Source organism: Siphateles boraxobius, unplaced genomic scaffold, assembly GCF_051911475.1.
Source record: "Siphateles boraxobius isolate OS27281-9 unplaced genomic scaffold, OSU_SipBor_1 2, whole genome shotgun sequence".
Classification (NCBI taxonomy): Eukaryota; Metazoa; Chordata; class Actinopteri; order Cypriniformes; family Leuciscidae; genus Siphateles; species Siphateles boraxobius.
Genome location: NW_027508810.1, coordinates 3,520,695 through 3,530,856, shown reverse-complemented (window position 1 = coordinate 3,530,856; position 10,162 = coordinate 3,520,695). Strand labels below are relative to the sequence as shown.

At 36.3% G+C, this 10,162-nt stretch overlaps 1 protein-coding gene and 1 long non-coding RNA gene across 6 annotated transcripts in view; both read right to left on the bottom strand.

Moving 5' to 3' along the window:
- The window catches only part of LOC143744282 (zinc-alpha-2-glycoprotein-like), a 51,412-nt gene that overhangs the window by 23,947 nt on the left and 17,303 nt on the right, over positions 1-10,162 (bottom strand). The gene's annotated exons all lie outside the window — the stretch shown is intronic.
- Positions 4,222-7,692, bottom strand: LOC143744280 (uncharacterized). 2 transcript variants are annotated; one of them, XR_013205826.1, is made up of 3 exons: positions 7,671-7,692; positions 7,265-7,588; positions 4,222-4,279 (listed from the first exon to the last, which is right to left on the bottom strand). It is a non-coding gene; the product is annotated as an uncharacterized LOC143744280 (long non-coding RNA). The 2 variants fall into 2 exon arrangements; XR_013205825.1 differs by having other exon boundaries at positions 7,675-7,692.

Below are 10,162 nucleotides of genomic sequence, written 5' to 3'. Positions count from 1 at the left end.
AAACGAACATATTTTGAAGAATGTTGGTAACATACAGTTGACAGGAGGGAAAATACTGGGGTCCATCAACTGTTTAGTTAATGCAATTCTTCAAAATATCTTCTTTTGTGTTCAGAAGAAGAAATAAATTCATACAGGTTTGGAACAACTTGATGTTGATGACAGTTGTCATTGCTTTGGGATTTACAGAGATTTCCATACACTTGTCTTGATAATCTTTGAATAAAAAGAGAGGTTTAGAGCCAGAAAATGTCTGTTTATGTATACGTGAAATTTAGATAGTATACAGGAAACACAAACTAATTATGTTATCCAAAGAAAACATCTTTAAAACAGAAAGAAACATCACTTACAAAATAAGCTTGGATAAACATTAATGAATGACTAAAGTTTCTGCCTACATTGCAAAAACAAGTGAATGACATCTTCCTCAGAAGAGTGACAAAAACAGCAATTTACTTCAATGTCTGACTTATATTTCCTAAGAAAGGGTTTGTTCAGGTAACATTTGTGAATTAATTTAAATGTTATACTTTACTGGCATGCAGATAGCCGACTTATATACAAAGACAGCCTTTTTTTTTTTTTTTAGAGTAAATTATCTATTATTTCAGTGTGAAAAGTTGTGTTTGTATATTAGGGACCATGCCAATAGCATTTGATTATGAAAATTAGAAAGTTTGATAGGGATCTTTGTAACATTATAGTTACAATATAGGAGAACATTCTAGAATGATCTCTGTAAACATGATCCATTGAACAAGTGTCAATTGGTTTTACCTGATTTCTGATCAGTTTTATACAGATTAGTGTAATTTAAATGAACAATAGTAGGCTAGCCTAGTTAATAGTCTCTTATTGGCCTGTTAGCTAAGCAATCCATGGAACACACAATACAAGCCCTTAAAATTGATAAAATAACACATATTACACAGACACCTGATTTGTAATAATTTCAGATTAATATAATTGCATTTCATAGATTTTGTAACTTTTCAGTTGCAGTTCCACTGCTCTTTTTTTCAGTCTTCTGTCCAAGGATTCCCCAGCGTGTGGCGTTTCGAACGATTCGACACAGTGAATCATTTTGCGAAGCAGTTGATTCAATTGATTCGAAGCTTTATGTTTCTCCCATCACTAAATGGCGGATGTTTTTTGACCAATAAGAAAATCTAGTACGATAATATCACCTGTATCTCGGCAGATGTAGTGAAGCAAGGTTATTAAATCAACAACACAATCCTCACAGGTGCACCGCATAGATTTGTTTATTAGCCTATCTTTAAGAATGCAACAATGTGACAGACAAATAACTAAATGTTAAATAAGTAATTACATTTATTAATGTATTGCCAATCGATCGACAGAACACAAATGCTCTAATGTCTCAGAATAAAGTGGTCATTTAATGTTATCTTAGCTAAACATCTTGCAGTGTATGAGCTAACACCTCAGAGTGTAAAAACATGAAAACTAGATATGTTTGTGTCTTGTGTGTCTGCTTCAATGTAATATACTATGGAAAGAGGAATTTAGCTCTGTTCCAATAAGCAACTAGGCAACTATTAGGGAGATCAATTTATGTACAGGTCAGTCTATACCTTGGACTCTTGCTCCTCCTTTTCAAAGAGAGATCACTCAACCAACTGATGTGTGTCTTGTGTTGTGTTTACAATGTTGTTGGCATCTGGTGGTGCTTTTATTTTGTTTTTGTTTTTAGATCCTGCTGCACACTAAATTTCCTTTCTAGGGATAGGCCTAAATAAAGTGAAACTGAACTGAACTCTTTAGGCTAAGAATTATTATATTATAATGTTTTATTTAGGCAACTTAAAAATATTAGAAGTGATTTTAACTACATTTATTTTTCTTAATTAAACTGTTTATCCTGATTATGGATGAATTAATTTAACTCTTCATTTATTATTTGGATGTCATTTCATCATCTGACTGGATCTCCTCCCTGCATCAGTTTCTAAACATTACAAATGTTAGACATGTATTGCTGAAAACACTTTACAAAGACGGTGAACTATGTAGTACTGAATTGTGGAATTAGACGGTTAAACCGTTTTTAACCATTTTTGTGTTCAGGATTTTTTGGGCGGGCATGAAATCATGGCTCGATGATGAACTGGAGCCCCTCTCCAAACACTATAATAACTAGCGCGCATTAGCATCAGTGGTTCGCCTACTCAATTGCGAGTTACTGTCATTACCCTTAGTTACAACAGCCTATGTTTGCTAGCTAGCTATGTACGTACATATTACCTGGTTGTGATCATTTACAAAAGTCGTCACATTTATTTATAAAGCCTTCTTACAATACATATTGTTTCAAAGCGGCTTTACAGAGATAACAGGAAAATAATGCAAAAAAAATTGTTTCAGAAGAAAATATTGTCACAGTCCAGCTTAAGTAAGTTCAGTGATGTTTCATTTTTGTTTAAAAAAAGTTATTAATTTAGTTAATTTATATATATATATATATATATATAGCCACTCTGAAGTAAACTGTCATCGTCCAGCTCAGTTTTTGTATAATAGTGTCAATGCAGGCAGATCAATATTACTGTTGAATATTACATTAAATGTCCATGATCAAAATCACATAAACAAAAGAATGAAAGGCTTAAACAATACTACTGAATACACACTAAGCATGCTCACACTGTCAGGGTTCTGTCACTTCTGTCTATTTCTTGGTTTTGTGACAGAGCCCTGACACTCATCTTTTGTCTTGTGCTGTGTTGCACGCTTATGAGTGTTCTCATTGGCTGCTAGTTTTGTGTGAGCACATGGCTTGTGATTTGTTTTACTGGCCATGTGCTGGTGTTTTAGTCATGTTTGTTGTGAGCACATGGCTTTTCATGTATGTTTCCTTGTGACATGTGCTCTCCTGTTGATTGTCTAACCCCGCCCATCTTGTTACCTGATTATTGGTTCATTTGCCCCACCTGTCCTCCCTCGTTACCTCCTTTGTTTGTTCTCCCTATTTAATCTCCTTGTGTTTGCAGTCCTGTGCTGTTCTGTTGTCATATGTTGAATGTACCCCTTGTGTCAAGTCAAGTCTTTTGTTTTCCCCTATGGGGTAGTTTTGTTTGTATTTTGTTTTATTAATAAATAACCCATCATATCTGCACCCGAGTTCTCGCTCCTTTCACCACCACCACCCCTGACACACACATTTTTATGTAGATATATATATTTAAAATAAACGATAGGTTACCATGTTTACTGCAAATCTCCTCTGTATAACATTTTTCATGTTTCACAATAATCGTTATGTGGCACAATTGTTAAAACTGAGAGCTCAGTACAAATGAAGTGATAAACTTGGACAAAATGTGATTTTAAGTGTTATAATAGTGATTTTATATCTAAATATGAATGCAAATGCCAAACTTGAGTAAAAAGAACTTTATTAGTTAGTAGAATGACAAAATTACAATTATTGGCTCACTATCATTTTAAAATTATGTAATCTCCACTAAAGCAAAGCAATTTTTCCATTGTAAGTCCATTTAAACATACACACACACAAAAACAAATATTTGGGAAAATATATTTTAATGATCTATTTAAGCATTACACATTTCTTTGCAAACTAATTATATTATCAGTGCACCATAAAAATAATAATTATCAAACAATGCTGGGAACTGATAAAGATTAGATTAAAAGATTTCTTATCCTGCGGGTGTCTTTAGTGGACAACAGTAGCATTACAGCGTTAATCTTTCAGTTGAATGATTGATAGTTTAGAATTTAATTTAATTCTCTGAGCTTTATGTGAAGTTTCTACTTTGTCCACAGAATATACAGACATGTTACTCAGATAACTATAAAAACTGTATCTGCTAAACCGTTAATTCGATCAAAATTCTTTTGATAACATTTTTCCATGAGGATCTCTAGATGATACATGTCAAGTTTCAACTTTTCCATGTTTAAAAGTTTAAAAAAGTAGATTTTTAAAATAATTTCAAAAATTTAATGAATACTTTGATTGACAGCAGTGGTCAAGGATTTCACAAAGACCAGGATTTGCAGTGGAATAATAATAATAATAATCGATAATAATAAATAATGAACAAATGAATAATGAAATAATGAAATAATGAATGAAATGATAATAAATCTGAACAATTACAACAGGGTTTCAGCATTTCGTGCTAGAACCCCTAAAAATAAAGCTTTTCTGCAGTCAACAGTCAAATCTTCCAATAAACAATTGTTTTTAAAAACTGCAGAAGTAAATCATACCCCGTTACATACCCTTATTAACCCATAAGAACCCGGACCAATTTCCCCTTATAGGAAAATAATTGGGCATGTAAAACAGACTAAATGGACCACTTAAAACATGTTTCTGCAGTTGTTTTTAAATACAACCACTCCTTGTCAAAGATCTGTAATGTTACATATACGTCACATTGGGGTTTTATTTCTCATTGGAAAAAAAAATACATTTTGTTAGTTTTCTTGCTAAATAACATTTTTTTCTGTTTATTTTCTTTTCCACAACATTTTCAAAATTATAACTTTTCTGGGAAGATAATTAAAAACTTTTTCACAACTAATACAGTTTTTGCATTTTATTTGCTTTGCCACGTATTTCAAAACCACATTACTGTGACCATTCAATTTTACAACAATTATTTTGTAACATATCAAAGTTCTACCTTTTCAGGTATACAGTTTAACCAGAAATACATTTTTAGATTATTTTTCAAAACTCGAAAATGTGCAAACTGAATAAAAATAAATAACTACCTCACACTGGAGGTAAACATGTTGAACATGCATGTAGTGCAATAACATTGCATAACATTAGTTACAGGTATGCATAATATTTCAAAATACATTTCATTAATGTTATTAATTTGACATTTGTTTGTTTACATGTTAAAATATGCTTTGAATTGAGCAGCAGAATATATATAACACTAAAATAATTGAATCAGCTAAATTATTTGAGCAGCTCATTACCATTTTTCTTAATATGTCACATCAAAATTCCACCGACTGTTTTAAGGTTAACAGCCCGATGTGACACGTCACCACAACATTTTCAAAACTTGTTTTATATCAATTTGTACAAGACATGTTTTAAAATCAGGTCAAGTGTAATCCAGGATATGTTATTAAAACATTAGAATTGTTGCATGGGTTGAAACATACCTTTAGTAACAAAAACAAGCGTTTTTAAAAATTGCTAAAACACTGCAACATGTGCACACTAGACAGGCCAACATTTTGGAAATGTTACCATGGCAACAAAAATGCACACATTGGCCCTCATTTATCAAAAGTGCGTACACCAAATTTCCAGCTTACACCTGGCGTACACCCAAAACCACGGTGACTTTGATATTTATCAATATGGACGTTGGCGTACGGCACGCTCAAATCCTACGCCAGGTCAGGAGGTGGTGTACATGTACGCACGTTTTGTGTTAGTGCGGAAATGCGCAGAAAAACAATTCCTAACACCACAAAACGCACTGACAAACTAAAAGATATGACATATTATGACCCACTGTGAAAAAAACTACATAGTAATTATAAACTTCAGTGTTTATTTTTGTGCAACATGGACTTCAATGTTTAATTTGTGTGACTTTACCAAAGCATTTGATTTGTAGGCATATGTATTCCTTCAGTTGCGAGCCTGTGCGCTTTACCTGACGTTTCAAAATGACATTCTTCTTTTAAATAATAATAATAATACAAATAATAATAATAACAACGACATTCTTCTTCTAAATAACAATAATAATAAAATCATAATAATATTTAATCAATATAATAATGGTGGTGATAGCGCAGTGGATAAGACACATGCCTTTGGTGTGAGAGACCCGGGTTCGAATCCACTGTGAGACACCAATGTGTCCCTGAGCAAGACACTTAACCCCTAGTTGCTCCAGAGGCGTGTGACCTCTGACATATAGCAATTGTAAGTCGCTTTGGATAAAAGCGTCTGCTAAATGAATAAATGAAAATATTCTTCTCGTTCGGTGTCAGCTGGAGGCTTGGATCCGGTGGGCCTCCCCCAGTCTGACTCTGGCTCCTCTGACATTTAACAAAAAGATGGTTGTGTAAATGTATATATTCTAAAATATAAAGAATATTTTTTATATATATTTTACTATACATTCTCTTCAATGCGGCCTACATGTATAATCAAATAAAATGACACAACCCTGTCTCTGTTAGTTTTAATGATAAATGTTTCATATTTTTAAAATGAAAACAAAAAGAAGCAGGGTTGTGTTTTATATTTCGTGTTGTTATAAATATATACGTTGCCTGAACCACATTTGTGTGGCCATTAATATGTTTAAGATTTTTTTTAAATGAAAAGAGGCAGAGTTGTGTTTTATTACATATTTTGTTTTATTGTTGATGAAAAGAGGCAGAGTTGTATTATACCATATTTAATTTTATTGTTGCCTAAAATATACATAAAGAGATAACTGGAGTAGCCAGAGCATGCTGAGTGACGCGATCAAGAACGCCGCTGTTGCATTTGCAGAATAACCGGACTTGCGTCCTCTCGTCCTCGGGAGTTCGTTTTCCTGAGTCGAACTTCGCAAGTCTGAACTACCAAGGACGCAAGTCCGAAGTTTGCGTACTTGGTATTGAGAAACGGCCTCGATCTCCACGTCGGAGAAGTTTATCTTCTTTGCCGTCTTCCGTGTGTTCATGGCGTAAAATGAGGGTGTGGGGGAAGCGGATACTTGAATATATAGGGGCGTGTTATTCTAATGACGATCATTTTCAGCCGCGGCATTTATCATTGGCAGGTATTGCGTACACCTGGATTTCAAAGGTAGCCTACGCACAGCTTCATAAATCAGGCGGTGAGAGGAGTGTAAGCATAATCTTACGCCAACATATAGGCCCGTTTCTACGCAAGAATGATAAATGAGGGCCATTGTCACATGACTGAACCTGGGTGTTCCTTAAATGTCACTTATGGCGCTTTTCCACTGCATGGTACGGGTACGGCACGGTACGACTCAGTACGGTTCGGCTCGCTTCGCTTTTCCACTGGGTGGTACGACTCGGCTCGGCACGGCTCGGTTCGCTTTAGCTCGGTAGCTTTTCCACTGCAGTTAGTACCTCTTCAAAGTGGGTGGGATTATGACTGATCGTTATAGTTTATCCGCTCCTCGGCAACCAACAAGAGGAACGTCTGCACTTCTCGTCCACTGACCACGATTCAGCCATTTCTAGTTTTGGAAGTTTTTCTAACCCGTCACAGCGCAAGCACAACACACTTACTTTGAGAAGTTCACACTTTGACCTAAAACAGAATTCCTGTAACTCTAATCTGAGAGCAAGTGCTAGCGAAAGATTCAGTTCATTCCCAGAGAATGCATGGACTGATTAAATGCATACCTTAAATGCAATGTACTTTACATCGGCTATAACCATTTCCCAAATGCAAAAATGTAATAAAACACCTTCAATATCAGCATACTTAGAATTCAGGAAATCAATGCACAAATCTCACACAAAGTGAGAAAAAAAGGGAGTGAGCATCGATGGAGATCCCTATCCTCAGTTATTACGTTTCCTGTGACACAAAAAGAAACTGTAATCAATATCACAGAAAATTCCACTATTAGATGAAATCCTTGAGCATAATTCTTGCATACATACACCAGGTTATTACTGCTAAAATGTTCATAATGTAATCAATACAAAACAAAATCTTATATTATTTTATTATATTTTTTCAACAAAGTAATAGGTTATTGTATATGAAATGTATTACATCATAAACACTGTAGCAACATGTACTAATGGATAAGTTAACGTGTATAATAAAAAAATTCTGGTCAACATAATTATAACAGGTTATGAGCATAAAAATATTTTTTAAATTAAAATTACATTAAAAAGAATGTTTTAATCTAACTAGTTGCTAAAGTTGCTACGCAAAGCTTTAAGAAACACCGTTATCTTTGTGTCCCTTCCTCTGCACACCTTATATAACTTGAATATTCTTGTTTTTCTCAACATGAGAAACAATATAAACACCATAAACATATGCCAACTGAAGTGTAGGCTTTATGTACGTTTGTACGATAATTGGCACAGTTTACTTTATTAGTGGGCTTTTTCTTTTTTCACTCTCTTTGAGCTGAAATAGTTTTAATCTGTATATTTTTTTGTTTACACACATTGTTTATTGTTTTCAACTAAAGGAAAACCTTAAGATAAGCTTGTTGTGTATATTGCCTAGTCATAAGCTTAGAAATGGTGACAAAAACGTCGTGATTCAGTGGCCGTTTACATGACAGCGTTTTCAACTTAAAATGGAAATCTGTTTATGCATTTGCCCATTCATTTACACGACAACAGCGTTTTGATGGCCTGGAAACGCAAACTTTTGAAAACGGGTTTCAAAGTCCAAGTTTTTGAAAATGATACTGTCATCATCTCAATGTAAACTACAAAAACGCGAATCTGTGAAAGTGGTGACTGCACTAAACGTTTAGTCTATAGGCACAGTTGGTGCGAGTGCTTTGTAAAAGAATGTGTATGTTCGCAGGCGCATAGTTTTTCTTTACAAAGTGACATCGCCAACGACTTGTCTGGCATGCATAATACAGTGTTTTAGTCGGTCAGGGACTGTGTTGGTATAACACACGAAGACGAGGAGTATACGGCAATAAATCCACAGAGCGAGAGTAATGTAACACACATCCAAACATCAATGAGACCCGACAACAATGAACAGAAACGAAGGGAACTTAAACACACATGCAAACAAGAATGATTAGACACATACCTGAACTAAATAACCAAATCAAATCTGCGACCATGTCAACAGAAAAGGCAGGGAGAAACAGCACAAATGAAGACAAAGTTTAAACTAATTGAAACTGTGACATTGTCGTTTTGCGGATCCGTGTGAACAGAGATCGTTTTGATTACGTTGTCATCTGTACATGGAAAAAACTTTTCCGTTTTTAGTACATAGTTGTATTGTAAACGTATCTTAAAAAATAACGTGTTGCTTGTTAAAACTGCATTTAAATAAACGAATTTTCGAATATTCGCTTTTATTTTAATTTTAAGTCTAATGCATTTAATAGTTAAAAACGTCTACGGTTACGTATGTAACCCTCGTTCCCTGAGTAGGGAACGGAGACGTTACGTCGGATGACGACGAATGGGGTTTCGCTTAGAAAGCCTATCAACTTCGAGTATTACAAAACGAGCCAATGGCAAGGAAATGCCATGGGTCTGCGGAATTTGCATGGCGTAACTCCGCCCCACCTCGTGGGTATAAAAGGAGGAAGCCGGCAGCAAGCAGATATGTTTCTTCGCTGAGGAGCCAAGACTGAGCTCAGGCGATCCCCGCGGTACAGCGGAAAGTGGCAGGCAGACGTAACGTCTCCGTTCCCTACTCAGGGAACGAGGGTTACATACGTAACCGTAGACGTTCCCTTTCGTTGTCACTCCAAGTTACGTCGGATGACGACGAATGGGGTTACCAGTCTAATCACGCCACCTTCTCAGCTGTCTTCCAGTGCCCTGCGTAAATCGAGATCCCTGTCAGCCTGGACAAAGGACTCCATATAACACAGGAATACCAAGGTACACTGGGAAGCATATCCCAAGCTTAGGGGAAGTATGCAATTAATGCCAGCCCGGAGGGGGGGGACTTAGAGAATACACATATGACCCGAAGGAAGCATATGGAAAACACTGGGGTGTCCAGCCGCAGGTGGAATATTTCAACCCCAGGGGTGGCAAGGTGGCTTGCCAAGGGAAAGACACACGCTCAGAGAGGCTTACAGTGGAAATACACATGTGGGGGTCGCTCAGAGGAGGGACCATGCACACGGGAGGCACCTAGCCGACGCACAGGCAATAGACACTGGCGCCGACGTCAGGAGTGCTGGAGGAGCTCAGGGCTTTCGGAGAAGCTCACCTGAGGAAAATATCGCACGTATCCAGTCCGTGGAGTGGAATGGCGAGCAAGCGAAGACACCTGAGCGGGTCCGGTACTAGCTGGTTGAAGCGAGTACACGAGAGGACACAGGCTCCACTCGGAGATTATAGAATCTGGCGAATGTATTAGGTGTCGCCCAGCCTGCAGCTCTGCAGATGTCTGTTAGCGAGGCGCCATGCGCTA